The 27,219-nt window shown below is 31.6% G+C and overlaps 1 protein-coding gene across 8 annotated transcripts in view; it reads right to left on the reverse strand.

The window, feature by feature from the left end:
- Window positions 1-27,219, reverse strand: part of LOC145280019 (homeobox protein cut-like 1) — a 971,332-nt gene that overhangs the window by 593,215 nt on the left and 350,898 nt on the right. For 2 of the 8 annotated variants that reach the window (XM_080131706.1, XM_080131715.1), the window contains exon 1: window positions 22,436-22,683. The exons of 5 other annotated variants lie outside the window; for them this stretch is intronic. The gene's annotated coding sequence lies outside the window, so the exon portion shown is untranslated. Of the gene's footprint in view, window positions 1-22,435; window positions 22,684-27,219 lie in introns of those variants that run through there. One more of the 8 variants, XM_080131726.1, reaches the window with a different exon arrangement.

Consider the following 27,219-nt stretch of genomic DNA (forward strand, 5'->3'; position numbering starts at 1 on the left):
ACATTGGTGTGCAATCTGGTGATAACACATCTGGTTCCGTTTGTTGTTTTTGGCGGTTCCAAGGATCGAGGTCCAATTTTGAGATTTAAAATGTGTGGAGGCATTCCAGATATCTCCAAAGAGTTTAAAAACTCCACAGGGTAGTGAACAGCTTCATATTCATTAGTAGCCGAATCAACTGACTTGTATTGCTTTGTGTCTCCTGGAAATTCATTCATTATTGAATTGTTCAAATGATTCACATTGCTGTTTAATGGCGAAATAATAGCCCTCTCAGCAAGCCAATCCGGTGATTTTCCATTGTTTTGCAGGTCTGGGTACACTTTGTCTTTCAGTTGCTTCTGATTACCGACACATTTACCAAGCGCAGTTGGAATCTTAATTGTGTCAGGTGAAGAAGTGATAGGAAACTGACCATTACCGATTTGGAGAAGCAATTTTGAGAAGTCTGCTGTAGCTGTGTTATCAGAGATATAGGCTCTCATATTAGTAGTCAGTCTCTTCACTATAACGTGCCTCCAGAGATAGGATTGTTTCAAACTTGCATTGACAATGTTAGCCCTTGTGCGATTTTTAACCACTGGGAGGATTTGACGGAAATCACCGCAAAATAAGGTTGGAATGCCACCCATGGGATTCTTGTTTCCTGTGATGTCTTGCAGTGTTCGGTCAATTGCTTCATAAGCACTCTTGTGCGTCATTGGAGCTTCGTCTACAATGATTGCAGAGGTGTCTCTAATTACATTTGCCAAGGCTGAGTTACCAGTAATTTTGCAAACTGGCTGATCCATTCGATGAGTATCCAAGGGTACTTTAAAAGTGCTGTGAAGAGTGCGGCCACCTTGTAGTAGAGTAGCAGCAATGCCACTGGATGCTGTTGCAAGCACAATCTTTCTCATGGATCTAATCTTTGCAAGGATCAAATTGATTACAAAAGTCTTGCCCGTACCACCTGGAGCATCAAGAAACATCATGTTTTTGTTCATTTCACCTTGTGCTTCCAACATTGCCATGAATGAATTGTAAACTTCTCTTTGAGAATCGGTCAGTTTTTCTTGCATATTTTTTGCTTGTAGGGAAAGTTCTTCAAGATTATAAGTAACTTCACGTTGATACTCTCTCGCGAGTCTTTCATCTCTCCCTTGCGTTGGTGCAGGTAATCCATAGCTTGCCAATGGTTGACCGCACATAAGGAGAACTTTTTCTTCAATTAGACAAAGAGTTTTATTGTAGATGTCCTCATTAAAATCTGCTTCTGGATTGTTAACTTCTTGCCTGTATCTGTGAAGAATGTCTTCAGATATTACATCACGAAAAGCCATCCAGATCTCAAGAGGATTTCTTGGCTCACAGGCTGTTAAAATTATCACAAATAGGCTTTGCAAATTTGAAGGTGATTGAGTGGCACTTGCCTCTCCTACTGCTTGATGCAAGTGATGGTCATTTTCTAGAAGGCCTCGAGCAAGGCACGCTGCTCTGTATGTTTCAAACACCTGACCATTGTATGCTCGCAAATTTTGAAATGAAGTTGGACCAGCAACCTCATTGAGCAACAGGCGTAAGAAATAACACTCCCCTGCTTTTGGACTAATCGTGTAGATTCTCCCAATGCATCTTCCTCTTTGTCAGGGATCTCTGCAGATATGCAGAGATCCATTTTTTCTGGTAGAAGTTTGTCCTCTGGGGCCTGCCAGGTGAGGATGTGTGCATGCGGCAGTCCTCTTTTTTGATATTCAATACTGTACAGGAAAGCCCTCAACCTGCCAAATCCTCCCTTTTTAATAAATTCAAGTAACTTTTTTAGCTTCTGCCTGAAAACCCTGGCAACAATATCTGGACGATCCTGAGGGTCTTGCCCTTGAAGACAATTTTCTGTAATTTCTGTCCACTTTGGATTTGTTGTGAACGTGATGAAGAGGTCGGCTCGGCCCATTCGCCGAACATATGCCATGGCATCACTTTGACGCTCAAACATGTATCGAGGGCCTCCTGTATAAGTTGCCGGAAGAACAACTCGTTGACCAAACTGTTCTGGATTCCCATCCTCCCTAAGAATTGAATCTCTCAAGTTGCTATAATTGTCAGCTCTCAGGGTCTGTTGCTCACGCCTCAGGAACTGTAAACGTTCTGTTTCAATCTTGCAGTACACATCCACCAGCCATTGTTGAAATAGCCTTCGGTACCAGAGAAAATAGTTTCCAGGCCGAGTCATTAAATGGTACGAATAAAATTGCTGTTGGGTAACTTTTCGCCCATTGGATGCCTTCATGTAGATGTTGTAAGATGGAGAACCATAGGGGTACATTAACGGGTACATTAAAGTATCGTAGAGGGGATGTAGTTCGGAGATCCATTTTAATGTATCATTTCTAAAACGCAAGACAATATCCCGGTTAGCTGTTGGTTCATTCTCCATTAATATTCCAATCTCATACGTTGTTGTTGGAGCATTGAATCGCCGTGGATGCTCTTCTTGCGGCCTTCGGTCTTCCCTTATGACAACTTTATGTTCTACCAAGTGTTCTTCTTCAATCCTCTCCTTTGTTGTTTTCAGCTGACAAATGAAGCTGTTGTTCTCATGTAAAAATTCAGTCAGACTTTGGAGAATGTCTCTATTGAGTCTACTGTCACGTCCCTGATTATGTAGTTCCTCTTCCAGACTATCCAAGAAGTAGACTTGAATAAACTTTGCTGTTTCATCTTCAGGTGGTAAAAGACTCCCAATCTGGTGGCAAACCTGGCCTCGAATTCTAAAAGAAGGATTCCACCCATGTACTGCCACAATTTTGTGACCAAATGATGTCATTGCAAAACAATTGTTATAACTGCGTAGATTTTGCAGAAAATCTTTAGAGATGGGACCATTGCCGGAGAGCAAATCTTGAAGCAACTGAAGCAGTGGTGGAAAGCTATCAAGCACAACTTTGCCAGAAGAACAACAACAACCAGGGGTTTCTCCTTTAAATTTTACAGCTGAGCAATGTTGACATACTTTGTCCATTTTTCCTATATCAGCTGTAGTGAGAGAGTCATTTTTGTTGTAGAGCAATCCTTTTCTATTGCAGTGTTCTATTTCATGGTGTCTCAAAGCAGTCATTCGTTGTCTAGCTGCCTCGTTTTCTGTCAATTGCTGGGGCAAAGTCATACTCTCTCTCCATGCAGCCTCTCGTTGTTGCCCTTGGTATAGGCGAAAGCTTCGTTGGGTTTCCGATTCATTCTGATGTCGTTGAGCCACTCTCAACTGACCTTGTGTACGTCTACTTACCTCATATAATTCATTCGATCGTAATATTGCTTCTCTTTCCAGTGCATATCTTTGCCTTTCTTGAATTTCATCTTGTGATGAATTTAACCGCCTTACAGCATGTCTAGTTCTGTCAGCTTCACGTTGGGTTTCTCTTTCCAAATCTGACAGTCTTGCTCTCCTTTCTCTTTGACGTATCCTGTTAAGTTCTAGACGTCTTTCTCTATCTGAATTGTTTTCATTGGAGCGAACTGCAGCAACTCTTAGTCTATTAGCTTCCAATCTTTCCATTCTTTCTTCCTCACTTTCGTTTCTACTTCGTTTGGGTGGCATAATTTCGGTTTTAAACGGAATTGTTTAACGATATTAATGATTGTAAATTAATTAAGCGTAAAGGAAATGTATACTAACTGAAATGGACGAACTATAAATAATATTTCTGAATAGTACAATTATAAACAATTATATTGTACCTATTTACTATGCCTCCCCACGGGACAGAGTTAGACACCAGGGTCGTTTTTTAACGTGGAGAAAAGGTACAAAAATAAAAATTGTCTCAGTCGTGAAGGATTTCTCCTCCACCGAAAGAGAACAAGAAAATGAAGTGCAGCATCTGAAGAACAGATACTACACTTTGATCTTGACCAAAAGGAATGAATAAAAGCGACCTACGTGTGACTCATTACTTCCGGGTGTAAACGTCACAGTCTAAAAGTAATAATTAAAAAAAAAAAGTAAATGTAAAATAAATGTAATACCAACTTAGGTTAACTAAGTAAACAGTACAATTAAAACAGTTCTATTAAAACAAATAATTACTAAGATCTAGGTAATTGTTAGTCTCATTGTTATGGTTTTAAAGAAAAAAATGTGTAAAAAAAGTTCTGCTTTTGTGAGTACGTGTATTTCTTTTAAATTACATAACCTTTTTATTTTATTATTTATATCTCTTTTAAATTTATATATTTTGTTAGTAAACTGGAAGAAATTCAGTTGAATAAAACCTTGTTCGTGTTCTTTACGTTAAACTCATATTTTTATAAAAGGTTCATCCGGTTTAAAGAAAGCACTAAGTTTAAATAAGACTGGAAATAACTAATTCAATATATAAATAGAAAAATGAAATAAATATAAGCTTTAAGTCTTAAGATAGTAATAATCAAAATGTAATAAATTATTTGTAGTTCAAATCTATGATAAGACAGGCTTTCGAAATAGGCTCGACCAGAAAGATTAAATTGGAACGAAATTATAATCTCCGTGCCATTTTCAAAACAACCCCACAAAAGTAACGGTATCCTGCAGTTGGTTAAAATGACAACGTTGGTTGTAAGAAAAATGTAAAAGAAAATGCGCTTATCTGTTTATTTTGACCTGTTTTATTTAATTAAAAAAAAATTGGCTATAACTGGAAGAGAGCGTTATGTTTTGGGGGTTGTTTAAAAAATAGAATGGAAATAAAGTTAGTTCCGTTTTAATTGTGTTTAATTGCGGCAAGCGCTAACAAAATCGAAAAATCACTGTTTACATTCGAAATGTTAACTTTTATAGGTTTACAGGTTTGCTGACAAGGCTGGGGGTGTTTAATACAATTATTTTACTAAATTGATTTTTTTCATTTAAAAATAAAATTATTTCTTTTTTTAATAAAGTTTTATTTTAAAATATTTGTTTTTGTTTATTTATATAAAATTACGATAGTTGAATTGTATTCTTTCAATAATATTGGCAAGTAAAATATAAAAGATTAAAACGGAACGAAATTGAAATTTCCATTACATTTTCAATACAATCCCAAAACATAAAGCTTTGCTCGCCAATGAATTGTTTTGATAATATACGTAAAGTGAAATAAATCGAATATAAAATTAAATGAAAATATATTAAATAATTAAATGTTAAATAGATTTTGTAAATAGTACAGTTGAAATGATTAGAATATTTCCAATATGTAATAAGGTGGAGGTAATTAGTTAAAGAGATTTAATATAATGTGATATGCAAATGAGCATAAGTCATTCGATATGGGGGTGGTTTGTAGACTAGTATATAAAGAAATTAGGCATATATTCTTATGTCTCCTATAACAGAAACATCCTAAAATGGGTTCTAATGTTTCTCTACCAGGAGAGATCTACAGTCTTACCTCCTTTATATTTCGTTGATGATGGAGAGCTGTACACACAGACAGAAACACACGAACCCTATTACTTTATAAAAATATAGATATACATATATAAATATATATATATATATATACATATATAAATACATATATAAATATATATATATACATATATAAATATATATATATACATATATATATACATATATATATATACATAAATATATATAAATATATATATATACATAAATATATATAAATATATATATATACATATATATAAATATATATATATACATATATATAAATATATATATATACATATATATAAATATATATATATACATATATATAAATATATATATATACATATATATAAATATATATATACATATACATAAATATATATATACATATATATAAATATATATATATATACATATATATAAATATATATATATATACATATATATAAATATATATATATACATATATATAAATATATATATATATACATATATATAAATATATATATATATACATATATATAAATATATATATATATACATATATATAAATATATATATATATACATATATATAAATATATATATATATACATATATATAAATATATATATATATACATATATATAAATATATATATATATACATATATATAAATATATATATATATATACATATATATAAATATATATATAAATATACATATATATAAATATATATATAAATATATATATACAAATATATATATATATACATATATATAAATATATATATATATATATACATATATATAAATATATATATAAATATATATATATATATATATACATATATATAAATATATATATAAATATATATATATATATACATATATATATAAATATATATATATATATACATATATATATAAATATATATATATATAAATATATAAATATATATATAAATATATATAAATATATATATATATAAATATATATATATATAAATATATATAAATTAGTGTTGTGCCGATGAATCGGAATCGGAATCGGGAATCGGTTAAATCGGTAATTTTCGGGGAATCGGAATCGGCATCGGAAAAATTTGTGTATAATTTCCGATTCCAAAATCGATTCTTTGAATATTTTTCAAAAGTTAATTTTCAATTGCTTGTACCGATTATAAATATTTATTTCTTTTAAACTATTAGTAAAACTAAACTCTATAGATCTACGTACTCGTTATAGAATGAAGTTCTCATAACAAAATCACGTAATTTCATTAAATAGTTTTTGTTTTACGCTCCCTTGACTAATTATCGCAGTTTTTTTTAGAAAGATTCCGAATTTCCCAAATCGTTTTTAGGGCATAAAATAAAAACTATTTGATGAAATTACGTGATTTTTTTATGAGAACTTCATTCCATAACGAGTACGTAGAATATATATATATTTTTATTTTTCGTTTTTTAACATAGTGTAAACTGCACAAGCACCCTTTTTTAATACGTGAAGACAGTTTAGAGCTTCATCCTAGATCTAAAAATAATTTGGTTTTTAGTGGGTTTACAAATATCGTCCAAAAGTAGAATTTCAATGAGGGGGGACTTTTAAATGTAAATATAATTTCTTTTTCAATCTGAAAGATTTCTAAATGTTTTCTCTTTATCTATTTTATCCAGACTTTGATAAATTCATTGTGAGATATTCATGTATATTTTTAACTTTTCCAAAACCCCCAGAAAAATGCGACGGTGTCAGACAATGTGGCTCCAGGAAAATAAAATAAAACTCTATTCGTTTGAAATCTTTTCATATTAAACTCCTTGAGAAATTTGGCAAGTGGGTGTGAAAAAGTATTGTTGTTGAAACCATTGAAGGTGTTAATTACCCCATAATACTTTCAACTCAACTTTTGAGTGAGATTGGCTGGCTTCAGCGAGGCCTCCGTGATTATATATATATATATATATATATATATCTCATGGAGGCCTCGGCTTCAGACGGCATTGGCGCCGTCGTAGCAATCCTTAAGTATAAACATAAACAATACCGGTAGAATCAAAGAAAATCACACTGGAAGCATATTTCAAATTAAATCAAAGGTCAAGCCTTTTCACAATTTTGCCCATTCCTTGTTGGTCCCCCCCCCCCCCGATTTATCGATTTATGGGAGAGGGACTATAGTTTTCAGTGGCGTTCCTCCTTTCCTAAGTTCGTTCATCCGGTTCGTCCAGATGATTCCCGGATAACCTTCCATTACTTTTTTCTGAAATTTTGCCACAAGTTGTACTCCAATACATAGATGTGCACAACATCGAGTCTTTTTTTAAGAAAACTCTCGTTGCTCCCCCAGGGGCTGAAAAGTGGTCAAAAATGCCCAAAATGGCAAAAATGACACTTTTGGCCCCATAACTTTTTTCCCGTCCATTAGATTTTACTGAAACTTGTCCAAAATGTGAAGGCAATTGTTGCAAATGTAAATTCAGTATCGCTGACCCTGGCAAAACTCTGGTTTGCGCCCCCCGGGAACTTTTAGGGCTAAAAACCACCCCTTTTTTAGGCTCTTTTTTTTCATATTTGTCTAAAATGTGATTATGTATCTCTATTTATTGTTTTTTTATGGTGCTGAACTCAAATTTACATGTCTTAAGGCCTGAAACATAGCCGTTTGTCCATTTTTACAAGTAATCAGCTCCCCCATGGGGGCAAAAGAGATAAAAAATACCTCAAAATTACTCTAAATAGACAAAATTGACATATTTTTCAGAATAACTTTTTATCCATTCATTAGATTTTTCTGAAACTTGGCAAAACCATGGGCATACCTGATATACACCTGATGGAAGTATCACTGACCCTGGGAAAAATCAGAGTCACAAGCCCTGGAGGTTTTAGGGCTAATATTGGGTGTGGAGCAAAAGTTGAACTTAGTCATTTTTCTGAAAACTTTTGAAAATTTTTTTTTCACTCAAAATTGTTTTTTATCAGTTATGTATCACTTTTTTATCACTTTATTCGATCCCCCCTCCTCACATAGAGGAGGACCATGCATGCACGGCTTGTTATATTTGTCAATACCGATTGCCGAGTGAGGGAGCAGCAAACATACCGACAAAACCTAACACTTTTATATTCTACTTTTCATTTAATTAGCAATAATGTTTGATATTATTTTTCTGGGCAAAATATTTCTTTAATTTTAGACAATTCTTTCGCTACTTTGAAAAAAAACTGCATTCTTCTAAAGGTTACCTAGCGAATTTTCGCAAAGTTTCAATTTTTGTTTTGTTTATTTTGCGCATATAAAATAAGTTTAGATCTTCTTTAGTTTTACTAATAGTTTAAAAGAAAGAAATATTTATAATCGGTACAAACAATTGAAAATGAACTTTTTAAAAATATTAAAAGAATCGATTTGGGAATCGGAGATTAGGGACAAATTTTTCCGATTCCAATACCGATTCCGATACCCCCAAAATTACCGATTTATCCGATTCCCGATTCCGATTAATCGACACAACACTAATATAAAACGATTAGGAATTTAAAATAGACGGTCAGTTTCACAAATAAATATAACGTAACATGAGCTGTAGTGTGTTACCAATTTTAAATTATGTGCGCTTATTGGGGATAGGGTGTCTACTTTTTAAGCGATTACACATGGTTTTACAACGTTGCAAACCGAACTTAATTTAGTGGGAAACACTTTAGTTAATATCCATAAAGAATTAGGATGGCCAGAAATGATGATCATTTTACGTTAAATTTATATTCGAAACTGATCTTACACTCTAAATTCTAAATGATCGCTTTTCTTTCCGCCAATTAAGAAAATGTTCTAACACGTAATCTATAAAAGTAATATTTCATTTTGGAATAGGGATTTAGCTGCGAGAGAAAGCACAGAAAGCTCACGCAATCTCACGTTAAAAATGGTTTTCATAATAGTAATATTATTATTTAGAAATTCGTTCGTAACAGTGAGATGTGGCTTTGCTAAGTGGCGTTGTTAAATATATTGTTCTTACATCGTTTTCTTATTTTGCCTACCAATCTTCGAATATTTTCCACTATTCATGTAAGTAGCATGTTATACAGTAAATACGAACTGGTACAATATAGCTTTGTTTTAAAATCAAAATAAATGTTTTGTTGTGTTACAATTTTTAATCAATTACAAGGCAAACATTTGAGATAAAATATACGCGGACATTAACCAGGGGTTTATGTAATAATTTGAAAATTTACGAAAAAACAAACAAAAACAATATCTAATTAAATATGTATAAATTTTACAAGAATCGGAATCGGGAAAAATTTTGGCATCGTCCCATCACTAATATAAATATATATATATATATATATAAATATATATAAATATATATATATATATAAATATATATATATATATATAAATATATATATATATATATAAATATATATATATATATATAAATATATATATATATATATAAATATATATATATATATATATATAAATATATATATATATATATATATAAATATATATAAATATATATATATATATATATATAAATATATATAAATATATATATATATATATATATAAATATATATAAATATATATATATATATATATAAATATATATATATATATATATATAAATATATATATATATATATAAATATATATATATATATATAAATATATATATAAATATATATATAAATATATATATATATATATATAAATATATATATATATATATATATATATATAAATATATATATATATATATATATAAATATATATATAAATATATATAAATATATATATAAATATATATATAAATATATATATATATATAAATATATATATATATATATATATATATAAATATATATATATATATAAATATATATATAAATATATATCTCTATATAAATAAAATGAACTCATTTTTCCCGTCTGATTTTGACATTAATAGGATTAAAAATCAAGATATTTCATGCAAATATAATATGCACAAACGGCAGAACAATATCTGAGGTGTATTATAGGCTTATTATTTCTCAAATTTCTCGATAATCTTAAGTTTCTATACTTTTTCTGCTGAGAAGTCACGGCCAAAATTGGTTAAGATCAATGGAAGTGGTAAAATATTTTCTCTCTAATAAATTCCTCCTCCCCCTGCCACCACTTAACACCGTTTGGGGATCGTTCACAAGGAACAGTTGAGAAGAGAACACCGGTTTGGCTTCGTAGTTCTTTCATGTGAAGTTATTTAAAATCACTAAACTAAGCTGCAGTGCTCTGTGGCGTAGTGGTTAGCGTGCTGGACGATTCACATTATATTTTTACGTTCGCGCCGACCTACCGTAGTCGTTTTTTTTTTTTTTTTTCCTAAACAACTGGAATGGACTTTTCTTGGTGGCCGAACTGTTAACGTTGCAGATGTTTTGTTTTTTTTTTTTCACACTTTATTTTCCTACTTTTACTCATGACTCCGGGTTTGATCCTTCCTACTTACCTACCATAACATTTTTTAAAACTCCCCCCCCCCCGTCCTGGAAACAAACACTCGGGCAACGCCAGGTACCCCCGCTAGTCTACAATAATACCAAAGAAATATTGCAATATATTCATTTTTAAATGGTCTTATGTTTAGATGCAAGTTTTTTGTACATAAAGCACATTACAATTCAACTTTGAGTTCTCCAACTTCTTTTCTGTTTATGGATACATGGCATTTTTAAGGAATTGCAGCATATTTATGCACATTTACTGCAGATTATTTGGAAACCATGAACTTTTGGAGGTTTTCAGTTGCATATTCTGATTCCTTATACAAAAATACACTTATATGGTAAATTTCATTTCTTAGTCTTGTGTTTTAACAAAGATATAGCATTTTTATTGAAAAAGTAGTGTAAAAAATGTGACGAAACACATATGGTCTTAAAGAGGGGAAAATATCCAAACGTGTGAGGCACAAAATAGTCATAACTTCCTTAATTTTAATCAGATTTTTAAAATTTAAAAAGATTCTTTCTTAGCTTATCAAGCTCTTTCTATGTATACCAATATTGAAATAAGCTATTTCAATTTTTTCATGTGTATTGCTAATACAGTATACTTGAGATTAGGGAAAATCTTTGTAATCGGTTTTCAGCCAGAAATTTGGCTGTTAAGGGGTCAAAATTCAACGATGTGACCTTTGAGAAATCTACCGAACTCTTCTGCCAATTTTGAAATTTTAGATATAGCTTCCTTAGACATAGATCTAACTTAATAACTTGATTTGAGCTCAAAACAATAAATGTTAAGGGGTCAAAGTTAAAAAAAATTTGACCTCTGCGGTCTCTACCAAATTACTCAGACAATTTCTGGTCTAAACATTTGGAATTTTACATAAAGGGTATTCAGAGATAGGGAAAGCTTTTTAATAGGTTTAGGTCGAAAATTTGAGCTACCAGTATATAAATGTATGTGTGTATGTTTGCATGTCTGCCTAAAACTTTCAACAGAGGCGACGGACAAGATCAGTATAGTTTTGAAGCTCAACCCTTCAGACGACAAATACCAAAAAAATCGGCTAAAGACATTAATTTCTTCACCCTAAACTTGGCACTTTTCTACAGGGAGGGGTCGCTTTTTTCGCCGATATTTATCTTTTCATTATCTTTTATAGATATATATTTCTTTTCTCTCATTCAGTTTCGGATTCTACCTTTTCATATTTTTCTTCTTAGATTTGTTTTTCTTTTCCCTCTCCCCATTTTTTCCAATATTACATTTCTTCTCCTTTTTGTTGTCTTCTTCAATATATTACATCTTTTTTATTTTTTTGTTTTCCAATCTAGAATCCTCTTCTGATTTTCTTTCTGTTCCTCACATTTTTTCTTCATTTCTCTTCATCAATATTATTTTTTTTCTTTTTCTTCTACATTATCAATATTATATTTCTTATTTTTCTTTCTCTTCATCTGTATATTTATTCTTTTTCTTAATTCCCTTTTCCCAATAATATATTCTGCATTCTTTTTTGTTATCAATATAATATTCCTTTTTTTCTCTTAATACTAGCGTTGCCCGGGTGTTTGAAGGTGTGTGTTGAGGAAAAAAAAAAAAAAAAAAAAAAGCAGTAGTAGGAAGGCAGGCTCGAACCCGTAACGTGAAGGAGGAAAAGAACGAGGGAAGAAATGTGACGTCTTTGCTGATACGACCACCAGCAAACTGGAAGTGACGTAGGTTTAAATTAAGGCTAGACAATCGAAAAGAGGGAATGACTATCGTCGAAAAAAGACGTCAGTTTTTTTCCCCGTTCTTTTCATCCTTTGCGGTACAGGTTCGAGACTGCCTTCCTACTACCACTTTTTTTTTTTTCTTTGCTCAACATACACTCTCAAACACCCGGGCAACACCGGGCTGAAATGCTAATGATCCATATAATAAAAAATAAACATGTGTGCCCGGTCTGCTTCAATAATCACAAATGTAAATATGATTGTTATAAGAAGAAGAGATTTAATAATAACTGCTAATAATAGAAAGAATCGGAAAAAAATATTTATTAACTGCTTATATTATTTAACTGCTAATAATAGAAAGAATCGGAAAAAAATATCTTATAATAATAAAGAAAGTTGTATTATTTGGATCATTCAGACTAGTGTTCTTATCTTGTATGTTATTCTCACAACGTTTCGGCCAATGTAACCTTTTCAGGTGTATCTTGTCAAACTTGGAAATCTTTCTGTTGAACTTGGGAATCTACATGGAATTTTAAATGAAGCGCTTTATTTAAGCCATGAGGGTAGCATGCTCTCATTCCGTCAGTCAAAGACTTGAGTAATTTGCGATTATATTTTTTGTATTCTCTGCACTGAGGATTGAACCTCCAGAAAAGTGTCACTTGCAACTAAATTTTACTTAGTATTTTATCTATTACACTACGGGTCCTTGCAACCAATTTTAGAATTTAAAACATATTATTTTTATTTTATTTTTTTTTTTAGATGTACAATCTTATAAATCAGTATAGATCACTCCATGTATAACTAATCCATTTGAATATGAATCATTCTCACTTCAATATCGACACAAAAATATGTCTTTATTAATAAAGCAGAACAAAGATTTTTTTCTTTTTCATATCGATTTGTTTAAAATTTAAGTAATGAATAGGGGTTAAACTCTGAAGCAATGGTGAGGAGGCGAAGCTTACTTAAATAAGAATAATGTGTAAGTCATGTAGAGGCGAAAACACCCCCACAAAAACATACAAGTGTTCACACATTTATACAGAGACATGTTTCGAAGGTTTCAAATTCCTCTGCAACAAAATAAATCCATATAAATGCTTCCTACCACCCTAACATTTGTATGTGGGTTACGTGCAACAGACTTTTTTTTTCTTCATTTACAATTCGTAAAAAAATCAATTCTAACTGGCCTTTATAAAATCAATAGGCAAGAAGAAGAGAGATAGAAGAGGCAAACTACGCAGACAAAGAGTATGTAGTACAAGTGTTGCAAGGAAGCAAAGATAAAAGAAAAATCGACTATTTCTAATGATCCTCATAATCCATATTGCAGTAAGAGGCAAAGAACAGTTCAGCATTTTCCGTTTATGATTTTATTTGCTAGAATTAAAACATGCATTTGAAATTAAAAACAGAATTGACTGACCACACAAGTAATCAAAATCTGGTCCTTGTATACACCAGGAGTTTAAGATTAAAACAAATACTATCTACCATTAGACAGGCTTCAAAAAGAGTCTCAAATCTAATAAGTCCGACACTGTTGATAAAATTCCAATCACTATCCCATCGCCTCAATGTCACATCCCTGTGCCTGTTTTACAAGTACTTTAATATAATATGCTCTGATGAACCAGTTATGCCCCCCTCAACGTACATATTCCCAACAAACAGCAAAATCCCATTCCTTCAATTTTGAGATCACTAGATGCCACAAAGCTTTCTACCTCTAATAATTTTTTTCCCCTCTTGGCTAGACTTTGGAATTCTGTTTTCTGTTGCACTAATCAGCAAAAGTTTAAATGTAATGTAAACAAATATTTCACTGTTCAACTCCCCAGTCCCCTGCTAGATACAATCTCAAATTATGTTCCAAGTGTTTGGTTAAAAAGAGTAAATCAAAAATAATAAATAAATAACAATAATTAACTTTTGTATCGATGCCATGAATTTTTTAAAAGAGTAAGCATACAAAAAGAAAATATACAAAAAAAAACTCATAAAACGTGAGTGGTGATCACTTCAATCTCATCAATAATTGACTAATATAAACAAACTAGCCTGGGTGCCCGGCGTTACCCGGGTGTTTGGAGGTGTGTGTTGAGCATAAAAAAAAAACAAAAAAACGATGAGTTCGTAGGCAGGCTCAAACCCGTGACACAATTTGCCCGGGTGTTTAAAAAAATAAATAAAATAAAAAGTGTTAGTAGGCAGGTAGGTTCGAACCTGTGACGAACCCAAAGGCTGCAAAGAAAGTGAAAGAAAACGTGAACTTTTGCCGCTACGCTACGAAGCCATAGGAGTGGAAAGCGTTCAAATTTAGTGATGTCAATCAAAATGTTGACTTGTTAAGTGAATGCAGAAATGAATGTTGACTGAAGGCCAGTTCAGCTTTCTGCTGTTTCATTAATTTGTTTACCCACGATGTTGGGGAAAACCAGCTCTCTACAAGAAGGGGGAGCTTGCTAAATGAATAGCAATTGTTTGATATGAATGGTTTTCTCCACATTGATCAAAGTTAATTGCTTTTCCGGAGGTCCCGGCTGAGAAGGTTGCCAACTGACGTTCACTGCTATTTGTTTTGCTTTTATACGAAAAACACAAACAAACAAGTGAGAGGATGGAATAGCGTGAATTTTATAAAAGTCGATCAAAATAAATGTAGACACGATGTGTCCGTTCGCAAATCGTAGATATTATGATCTAGGGAGTATATAAAAAGTTCTAAAAAAATACTACCCCCCCCCCAAAAAAAAAAGCCTTTGCTGGACATACAAAAATGCGCATGCCATTTTTGCTTTTTATTCAGAAAACATGGATCACACGTCTTGGTTGATTTGTGACAAAAGCTTAATTGATCTGTAGATTTGTTTTTTCCATACTATCAGGCGGAGGATAGGGGTTCAGCACCCCGGAGACAAATCAAAGTGATCCTCTGTCCATCTTCATCACCAATAATAACTACTAGACACTATTCTCAAGTGTCTAAGTATCTGTAGCAGAGTTTGTCAGGACAAGCTGACATATGGATACTTTTCCTGAAATATTCAAAATCACATAGTACTTGTGGTCCTGATAAGATCTCGCTATGGCCAACCTACACTGGCTTTTACGATGGATGGTGCACCTTCTCCAACTCATGTCACCTCAACTAACAGCAAGCACAAAGCTAGATACTCCACCAGACTACATGAATTATTGTCCTGGAATCCATTAAAACCAAGAGACCACAAGAAAGATATACTATAACATATGTAAATGGTCAATTGGAAGAGGAAAATTACCAATTTCTTTACTAACTCGGTGTTAGAGCTTTAAAGAACTTTTATAGAATATTCGAATATCTAAGTATCTCAAATGAAGATCAAGTGTTAGTTCCAGGAAAGGAACCTCTTGATTTCTGAGAAATATAAATTATTAATCTTAAGTTTTGTGGATTTCGGGTAACAAATAATAAATCAATGTTTCGATATTTTAGTGACATTTTAATCGAAGGGGTTGGAGTGGGAGGACATCAACATTTGAATCATGCACATAAATTATTAAGGACTTTTAGAAAGAAAAGAAAATGAGTGTTTTCTTCCCCCCCCCCCGGAATATTTATGCTAAAGTACAATTAGGGAGGAGACATTTTTCAGTCCTCTTAGGAGATACTAGAATCCTTTTGTCGCCACCAATACTTGCTTCGTATATATTGTTTCGCTCTGGTTCAATCAGATTGCACACTGACATGAACATTCTCATGACAGTTTTCTGAGCTTTTCTAGGTGTATCAGAATCGGCCATTAAAAATGCCGTATATGAACTTGATAGAATAAATCAACTTACTATCTTTCGAAGCTTATAACTACTTGAAAAATGCTCCTTTAAAAAAATTAGGGTTTGAATTACAAAGACCAAATTTAAAAAATTACAGGTTTAATAGCAAATTATGCAACATTTGTTTTTTTAAATCGGTTTTCTTTAAAAAAGATTTTAAGAAAATCCACGAAATTTTACTTAGTTCGATTATAAAAAATATATATAAATTCCAAAAAATCACTTACCTATAAAAAATTCTATTTAATGTGTACTTCCATTGTTAAGAATTTATCCATGTTTATACTTATATTCCATGTGCTTTTTAAATAAAATACTTTTTTAAACAAGGATTCCAAATAAAAAACGCGAACTCAGATTTATTGAGAAATCTCTGATGTTTTTCGCGATTATCTTACAGTGACTTATAAACGCCATAATTAATATCTCTTTATTGTGTGCTGTTAACGAAAATTAGTATTTTGGGGCCTCCGTAGCTGAAAAAAGCACACATTCACTTATAAGTTTTCGCCGTTAAACAAAAAATACAGTTGACCGATTTTTTTAAAAATTCCCTTAAGGAAATACACGAGTTTTTTTATTATTATATCTTATTTTTACCTTATAGAGTGAATTTTTTTTTAATATCTAAAAAAAAAGAAAACATTGAATGAAATAGAAAAAATTGTCGTCAGCGTCCAGCATTTACATGAGCTTTCATTAAAAAAAAAAAAAATCAACGTGGTTAAAAAAAAAAAAAAGAAAAAAAAAAGATTTTACACTTTTGACTTTACAGGTAAATGTCCAAAAAACAATTCTTTTTTTTTTTAATTAGAATATTTTATTTATTGATCTTTTATCTTCAATTTGTGATGTATAAAACTTTGGTGAGTAAATTAATTATTTAAATTTTATTAGACATTTCAAAATAGGGTGGGGGTGAATTTAACAAAACAAAAAAAAACGTTTGTCTAAAATATTATATTCGGTTTATTGGAAAGAGTATAAAATTTCACAGTGACCCTGAAAATATCGTAAAAATTGAACCAACAGAAAAACTTTGATAGATTTTTAAAGTTTAAAAATTGAAAAAAATTCAATTGATTTGATACGTAAAAAAAAAAATTGCTGGTTGAACGCGCACGCACCGCCGCCAGTGCGGTCCGCGTTCAACCAGTCAGCACCGGCACTTTGTAAACACTGTTTAAAAAAAAAAAAAAAATATTTCTATTATTTTTTAAACAACTTTAATAGTTTATTTTGGAAGTATATCCATACAGAAAATAAACAACCTACTTTAAAAAGAGAAATTACGAGTTTTTTTTTTTTAATATTTTATTCACAGTTTTCTGTTAAGGGATGTCAAAAATTCCCCCTAAATTCTGATACACCTAGAGCTTTGCTACTTCCGTATTTTCTCATGACAAATTGGAAGCGAGTGTTTTGTTTGTGACACAATCATTAGATGATTGCTCTACAGAGCCAACGGGCATTCTTCTTTTTTCTTTTTTTTTTTTAATTTTTTAAATTTTCGATATTATACATATCCGCTTATTTGAATACATATAGCGTCTTGTATTAACAATCCAGGCTCAACGATGTTTAACCTGGGTGATCTAACAAGAACCGAGGTGTCGACGTTATTATACCGTATATTAAAAAGGCGGATTTTGATCGGAAATTAGGGGGGGGGGGGAGAAACCGTAAAAAAAAAAAAAAAAAAACTTAGAGAACAAACCCAGAATTTTCCCGAAAATCTGTCGGGTTTCTGCGTTCGTCGTGATCAGATAACTCCATCCAAAAATTTGTCAAAAGAAAAAAAAAAAAAAAAGCAATAAGAGACAGTGTGTGGTTTGCTTTCAGGAATGTAGTATCTGTTCTTGTTCTCTTTTTTTTTTGGGGGGGGGGGGAGAAGCTGAATTTATTCTTTTCATTGAAACTGACCACGTGTCTAAATAACGAATACGTAAGTTCCTATCTACTGGCCTCCTCACGCGAGTAGAGTTCCTATTTACTTCTACTTTGCCTCCCCACGAGGGCAGAGTTAGACACAAGAGTCGCTTTTTAATGTGGAGAAAAGGAACAAAAATTAAAAATTGCCTCAGTCGTGAATGATTTCTTCTCCATTAACTTAGAATGAAAAAATTGAAGTGTAGCATTAGAACAGATATTACATTTTGATCTTGGTCCGAAGGCCAAGAAGCCTTCTCTTATAATGTTGAGTACAGTTGGACACCTGATCAGTTTTTACTGTGGGGGACATTCAGTTCCACCAAAATAGTCGCTCCAGATTGGGACAAAACTTGCCTTGCTCTAGAAGAATTTTTTATTTACTGATTTAGAAGTCCTTTTTTTAAAAAAAGGACTTCTAAGTCAGTGAATGAGCCTGAGGCTTCTTCGATTAACATCGGAAATCGAAATGCATTTTATAAGTTAGATTACAGTAAAGTTATATATGGCCAAGGCAATGGTATTCTAGAGAAAAAATATGATCCATATTAAAAAAAAAAAAAATGACATAAATATGTACGCGCGCACACAATAGTGCTATTGTCGAACTATCCGAGGAAATTAACACCTAAACATTGTCAATAAATAGTTGATGCGCCTGATAAAGTGGACACACGCATGCAAAAACTTCCAAAGTTATTTTCCATTTTAGCAACTTAACTACATATAATAGGTATATATAATAGAGGATTATTTCGAACAAACTCTCCAAACTTTAAAAAAAAAAAAAAAACTGCTGAAGAAATTTAGGTTTCGACTTTTTAAAAAGATGATCGATAATTTGTTTTATTCAGATTATTATTCCTTACCTTGGTTGTTAACACTTTTAGGCGATGTAACTTCCAACCTTATTTTATAATGCATTTATTAAAACCTGGGAACTTCCCAGTCAGACTTGGAAACCGTTTATGACGAAAATGGCAATCGGGACATCAGGATTCACAAGTTCGACTATGAGGTTTCGGGTTTGTATTACTGTACACATAGATTCGAAAAAGTTGTCAAAAAACAAATATAGAACAAATAAATGTTATCAAAGGCAAGATAAGTTACTTTTCTACCTAACTGGATATATTTTTTATGTTTTTATTCAGTGTAACATGTTTATTCAGCTCGAAAAACATGCAGTGTTTACCGATGTATTGGAAAATTCAAAATGGCAGCCGACTCTCTCTCGGAGAGGGTACGTTTGAGAAAAGGTATTATAAATAATAAACTAGACAAAATACTGTTAGAAATTCGCTCAATATATGTTACCGTGACATAAGTTGACATGTATTCGGTTGTTTTCTAACAGTATTTTGTCTAGTTTATTATTTATAATACCTTTTCCCAAACGTACGAGAGAGAGTCGGCTGCCATTTTGAATTTTCCAATACATCGGTAAACACTGCATGTTTTTCGAGCTGAATAAACATGTTACACTGAATAAAAACACAAAAAATATTTCCAGTTAGGTAGAAAAGTAACTTATCTTGCCTTTGATAACATTTATTTGTTCTATATTTATTTTTTGACAACTTTTTCGAATCTATGTGTACAGTAATACAAACCCGAGGTTTCCAAATTCGAAAAGATGCACCCGAAGAAGGTCAGAGGTTGCATCGGTCAAAACGTGAATAGAGGCACTCTAGATTTGGAACAAAAACTTTTTGGTATTATTATACAAACACCGTGACAGCGTTAGGGTTAGGGTTAGGTTTAGGGTTAGGGTTAGGGTTAGGTTTAGGGTTAGGGGTTAGGGTTAGGGGTAGGGTTAATTCGCTGTCACGGTGTTTGTATAGTTTTACCAACTTTTTTGCCTCAATTTAAAAGGATGCGTTCTTAATCCATTTTAAAAGTTTGGAAATCGTGGTACGCCGAAATTGTATGCAATCGTGTGTATCAATGATTCCGTATTTTTTCTTCTTTTTTTATCATCTTAAAAAAAAAAAAAAACAGCTTGAATTTAACTGAAAGAAAATGCTTATCTCCATGTTCAGTACCCTGTGTTTACAAAAACTTTCTGCGGAGCTGTTGGATGTAAAATGAAACGAGCTTTTTTGTTTTTTTCATATTGTATTTTTTTTTTTTTTATGAGCAAATAACAAAATGGTGTTATTTTTTTTTTTAATATAATGAAAAAATCGCTTAATTTTGCACCCGAGCTTTGCGTACAGTCTTTAGGGGAGACTAAACTTGAAAAAAAATCGAGTCTATCGATAATGTGATAGGTGGGAATAAAGTAAATATTTATTTTATATATATATTTTAATTAAAAAAAGATTCAAAATAAAACTTATTTTGAATTTCCCTTTATATATGTCGAATTAAATAATAATAATAAAAACAAATCAAATCGCACAATCAGCATCCAATCCATAAATGATGCTGCATTGCTGCCATAGCATTTTTTTTTTTTTTTGTATGTGTTTTTTGCAAGGCACAAAAGAAACATTGTAAATAGGAAATTTTTAAAAAGTAGAAGGAATACAATGAAAGTTATATTTTTATTAATTGCAGTTAGTATCAATGTTTTCCTATCCCGTTGTAACTTTCCAGAGACGGCGATAATAATATAGTACCTTTTTTTTTGTCGTGAATAAACCAGCCCGCCACCACAAACAAATGATGACGATCATCATGACACCCCCCCGCCCTATTATTTTGAGCCGAACAATACAAAATAAAGAAATGATTTTTTTAATCATTTAAAAGGATCTGATACAAACTGCGATGATGACGATCTATCAAGTTTAGAATTTGAATTCACTAAACCCACGAGTCAACGTGTATTTATTTATTTACAAATCAATACAGATAACATATTTTAAAATAATAATTAAAAATTAGATTTTATCAAATTAATTAAAAAAAATAAGAGTTAAAAGACAATATTAAAAAAACACAAGTGAAAAAAAATAATCGATACGTAGTCGATATATAAAAGAAAGAATATGCAGTAGGAAATCGGAGTAGAAAATAATCAATAAAAAAAACGATGCAGTTGATACTTTTTTGTTATAAAAATAATTGCTAATCTAATATTTGATTTATAATGTATTAATATTGTTAAAGATTATAATGATGATGATAATGATCCACGTCGATGCAAACAATGACCACAACAACAATGATGCATTTAAAAAGTCATTAAAAGAAGCAATGGATTATCGGAAAAAGAAGCACATGGTGCTGGTTGGAAACTGATGTTCTCTTAGTTACGACTACTACTATTACTATAGAGTTTTAAATAGTCGTGGTAGTAGTAACACTAGTCGAAGAGTTCGGTAATAGAAATATAACATTTTTGCTTATATTGGGAAAAAAGTGATAAGAAAATATTGTTTTTCGGTGCCAAACATCGATATTCACTACAATGATAAAAAATAATTAAAATTTAATACTTCAAAATTAAAGTAATTTATTTTAACTTTAGCATAAAACAGTTTTATTTAACTACAAAATAATTTAAGTTAAAAAGAAATAAAGTATCGAATCATATTATTATGTATGTTGATAGATCAAAAAAGTATTTTTTTAAAGGAGTTATTAATGAATTTAATAATCGAAATTATTTTCCTTGCGTATCCGATATAATAATAATAATCTAAAATCTCTTTGTGAGTTCGTGAATTCGATATTAAATGTCTGATTGAATATGTTTGTGATGTTTTTGTTATAATGTATTTAGATTGCCAAAATGAAACAGCATAAATTCAGAATTAAAAATTTAATAATTAAAAATAAGTTGATCAAAAAGTTGCGGATTTTCACGATTCCAGTTTCCACAAAAAAAAAAAAAAAAAAAAAAAAAACAGAATCCTTTGCGTTAGTTTTAATTCTCGTGTGTAAGTTATTGTGTGTACACATGCGGTTTAACTCCGTAGTGCAAACAAAGAGAAAGAGACGAAGACAGATTATTTACACTTTTAAAATAATAATAAAAAAAGGCACAACAAGACTTTCTTTACTCGACTGTTAGATGGCGACAAGAAGAATAGAGAAGGACATACCAATAGTTTTTATCGGCCGTTTTCAGTTGAAGCATTATTGACAATTGAAGTTGATCATTGTAAGTGATTCTCCCATCCCCCACGGAATTTCTTTATATATGCAGATTATTATTCTCTTCCCTTAGTTTTCTTTCTCTTCTTTTTCTTTTTCATAGCATCATGAAAAGGTCGGGGAGATGGAGGGTCTCTTTGTAGTTTTGTAAAACTAAAAACACTCTCACTCTCTCCTGGTACTTGTAAATAATGGCAGAAGGAGAAGTCGTTATTACAGAGAGAGGGGCGGGCAACGATCGGTATTAGTGGTGGCGGTAATATGCGTGTGATACGCATTTATTATTATTATTATTATTATTATTATTATTATCCAGACCCGACATCATAGGTTGTGATGCACAAGAGAGGGGAATCCCTCACACTAGTAGAACGCGCACGCTCACCAGTCGCCATCGCCGATACATATAAGTGCTGCTCACTGCTGCTGCTTTCTGCTAGGGTTCAAGACGATGAATATTACCTACTTCCACTGCAGCAAAGTTAGGCACGAGGTCAGTTTATAACGAAGAATTTGCGCCCCCCCCCCAAAAAAAAATAAAGAGGGCATCTTGGATGGTTGCAATGCAAAGGTTGCCTTAAACAACTTGCCTAGATCGGATCCGTCAGCATTTTACAGTAGAAACGCCTCAGTTGCAAGTAACCAATCATTCCTAAAGAAAAAGAGGGTAATGCCTGGGAGGACCGAACAGAACAATCTTGCACTCTGATATAATCCTGTGCCAGGCAAGTATCAAGATTGATAATGATGATGATGATTTTTTTTTTTAAAGAAAAATGCGTACATTTATTGCTTGGTATTTATTTACTAAATGTCTTACGATTGATGGTACTGTTAGTGTTACAGTTTACGGACTGTGTTGAAATAATAACGTTATTATTTAGAGACGCATGCTTAACATTGAGGGGGGGGGGCTTAAAAAAAAACTATTCTATACTTTCACTTAACATTTTGATAAACAAAAAATATTTAATTTGAAAATCCTATTTAAAAATAAATAAAACGGTTCGTATTTTCCATAAATACCCGACTGACTGATGCAATATTGCAATGGTGATGTATGTACCGGGTCGAATGTATTTTTATCTTCTCAAGATGGTAAAAGCAAAAATTATCTTCATCTTTTAAGTTTTATACTGCTACTGCAAGAAAAACGTGTTTAAAATAAGGAACTTCCTGGTGCAATTGTCACGCATAAGTCATAACATCATTTACCAATATTATATAATAATAATAATAATAATAATAGTATTATTAACCGTTATTAATTTTAATTAATGAAATCAGAAATAGATTGTTTTACAAATAAAACTGTTGAAGTGCCCCCCCCGTCAAACGGTTCTCGTTAACCTTCGATAATCGTTAAAAAGTAATTCACAAACAATATAGTATTCATATAGTACAACTATTTGTGTGCTCAATTAATTGCCAAGTAATTTTATTTCCTTGTGCACCCTTTTTGCTGACAATATTTTATCGAACGAATCCTGACGAATATCAAACTAAAATCCAATGAACAAACAAACACACGTAGTTTCTTGTAGATAAAAATTAAAAAAAGAAAAAAATTACACCGCACAAACTAAGCAAGAAGGATGAAATTGAGAAACTGATAAAAAAAAAAAGGTGGTAAATTTGTTAGATTTGCTTCGTGGCATTAATTAAGCTTCTTCATCATCATCATCATCATCATCGACAGCAACAAACACCGCCAGAGATAGTAAAAGACGGAGGAAGGTAGTCTGGAAATAAAATAAAAATTAAAAAAACAGACTCATAGATCTGTTACTTTTCAAGTATGTATTTATTCACACCCAACACTATCGAGTTACTGATGGACACACACACACACACACTTACAGAGAGATCATGACTAACATTGATTTTTTTTTTCAAGTGTAAACCAACCACCATCCTGCTTTCGTGACTCACTAAGCGGAAATTTTAACTACCACATAAATATACACACGCAGATTATTAAGGGTTATCACACATCTCAAGCAAAAACGATAAAAGAAAAAGAGAAACAAAAAAAGAAACGGCGCTTTTATCTTTTTATAACAATCTGGGTAATAAAGCAATGCAAAATAAACATAACTTTTTCATTCTTCGTATTTTTTTTTTGTTTTTTTTACCAAATAAGTCTTAAAGAGAAAAATCGGATGCAATGTATTTTTCATCAGAATATGACATAATTTTTCTCCGCCCCCCTCTCTCTCTCTCTCTCTCTCTCTCTCTCATCATAGTCTTTGATTGATTTTTTCCTAGATTTTACCCAGACCAACAATAACGAGGTATGTTATTACAAATAGCATTATTTATTTATTTATTTATTTTATGAAGAAAAAAGACGTTTCTGGTAATCGCGAGAAGTCGCGGCGCGACTTAGTCGCGCATCCACGGAATCCCAAATCAAAGAATTGAAATTGATTTTTCTGCGTCGGCTAACAAGAACATTTATTTGTGCTATTTCTCACACAAACGACTGGAAGTGACACAGGTTCGGTTTAACGTGGAGAGATGGAGGGAGGAGACCAGTTCCCTAAAAAGAGGGTACTGGTACTGGATGGTTATAAAAATAATCATACCCGTCGGGCCGTCGACATTTCCCAGTAGAGGCGCCTGGGGGGGGGGGGGGATAATGCCTGCCAGAGATTGAACACAACACAACCATATGTCAACTAGGTGAAAAAAAAGGGCAGTCTTGCAGTTAAGTCCCGGCAAAGTTCGACAACTCTAGAAGGGTAACATCGTCACCTACAACTCTAGAAGGGTTACACCGTCAAATCACGAATATTACGAATTATTAGTTTTAAAATAAAAATTATTTTAAAATAAAAAATATGAAAATGTGTTCTATTCCCATCGAATGGAAGAGTTGTGGAGACGGCGTGAGAAAGGACACGCATTTCCACGAATTATTAAAAGTATAAGACAACAATACACTTTTTAAGAAATGTTTAATTTTCAAAGTTGTTTTATTTTGTATAAATTTATATTTTGTTACGTGGTTCAGGTTTTATTTTCATTTTTCTGTTAAGACAATAATACACTTTCTAAAAATTGTTTAATTTAAATATATAAAAATGTATATTTTGTTCGTTTACTTGGCCTTTTGGCCAAGATCAAAGTGTAGTATCTTTTCTTCAGATGCTGCCCTTCCACTTCTTGTTCTCTTTCGGTGGAGGAGAAATCCTTCACGACTGAGACAATTTTTATTTTTGTACCTTTTCTCCACGTTAAAAAACGACCCTGGTGTCTAACTCTGTCCCGTGGGGTAGGTGTATTAGAATTTTTGTAGGAATTTTTGACACCCCTTGTGTAAAAATTGTCTCAGTCGTGAAGGATTTCTCCTCCACCGAAATTTCTTGTTAGAAATGGAAGGGCAGCATCTGAAGAACAGATACTACACTTTGATCGAAACTGCGAATAAAATATAAAAAAAACTCGTAATTTCTCTTTTAAAAGTGGGTTGTTTATTTTCTTTATGGATTATACTTCCAAAATAAACTATTAAAAGTAATAGAAATATTTTTTTTTATTTTTTAAAAAACAGTAATGAATTTTACGAACTCAATATTTTTCAATTTTTAAACGTTAAAAATCTATCAAAATTTTTCTATTGATTCTATTTTTACGATATTTTCAGGGTCAATGTGAAATTTTATGCTCTTTCCAATAAACCGAATATAATATTTTAGACAAACGTTGTTTTTTTTTTTTAATTCACGCCCCCCCCCATTTTCAAGTGTCTATTAAAAAGTAAATAATTAGTTTACTCACCAAAGTCTTATATATCACAAATTGAAGAGAAAAGGTCAATAAATAATATATTCAAATTTAAAAAAAAAAAGTAGTGTTTTTTAGAAATTTACTTGTAAAGTTTGAAGTTTAAAACCTTTTTTTTTTTAACCACGTTATTTTTTTTTCTTTCTCTTTTCTTTTTTTAATGAAACCTTGGTCCTTGCTCCTTTAATTGAAAAAAAAAATAGGGCTTGAATTACATTTTTCGAGTAGTTATAAGCTTGGAAAGACAGAGGGTCGAATAATTCACGCCTCCCATTTTGAAATATCTATTAAAAAGTTAATAATTAATTTACTCACCAAAGTCTCATATATCACAAATTGAAGAGAAAACAAAAAAAAAGTAGTGTTTTTTAGAAATTTACTTGTAAAGTTTAAAACCTTTTTAAAAAAAAAAACACACGTTTTTTTTTTTGTTTTTTTTTTTAATGAAACCTTGGTCCTTGCTCCTTTAATTGAAAAAAAATTAGGGCTTGAATTACATTTTTCGAGGAGTTATAAGCTTGGAAAGATGGGGTGGAATTATTCACTATTTTTCACGAAATGTCTGACACACCTATCCGTGGGGAGGCATTGTAAATAGGTACTTTATTCAATCAAGTGCTTACTTCCAAAATTAAAATATTTTTTGGTGCAAGTCTATAAATGGTCCACAAGTAATCTTTTTTACTATAAAAATCGGAAAAAATTTTTTATAATGTACGTACTTGTCACTGCCTGAAAATGTCATATTCCAAAAATCACGTAAATCGATCAAGTAGTTTTTTTTTCTTTTTATTTAAGAAAATCAAATATTATCGGACGTTTAATCGAAGATTTGCCACGCGCCATCTTGTTTGAGAGATAACGCCACTAACGACCCCTGGCGGAAATATGGGTCAACAAGGGCAGACCATGCAGAATATCGAATATTTTATCAATCAAGTAC

The sequence above is a fragment of the Euprymna scolopes genome, chromosome 1 (genome assembly GCF_053919585.1).
Source record: "Euprymna scolopes isolate OS-2025 chromosome 1, ASM5391958v1, whole genome shotgun sequence".
In the NCBI taxonomy this organism is placed as follows: domain Eukaryota; kingdom Metazoa; phylum Mollusca; class Cephalopoda; order Sepiida; family Sepiolidae; genus Euprymna; species Euprymna scolopes.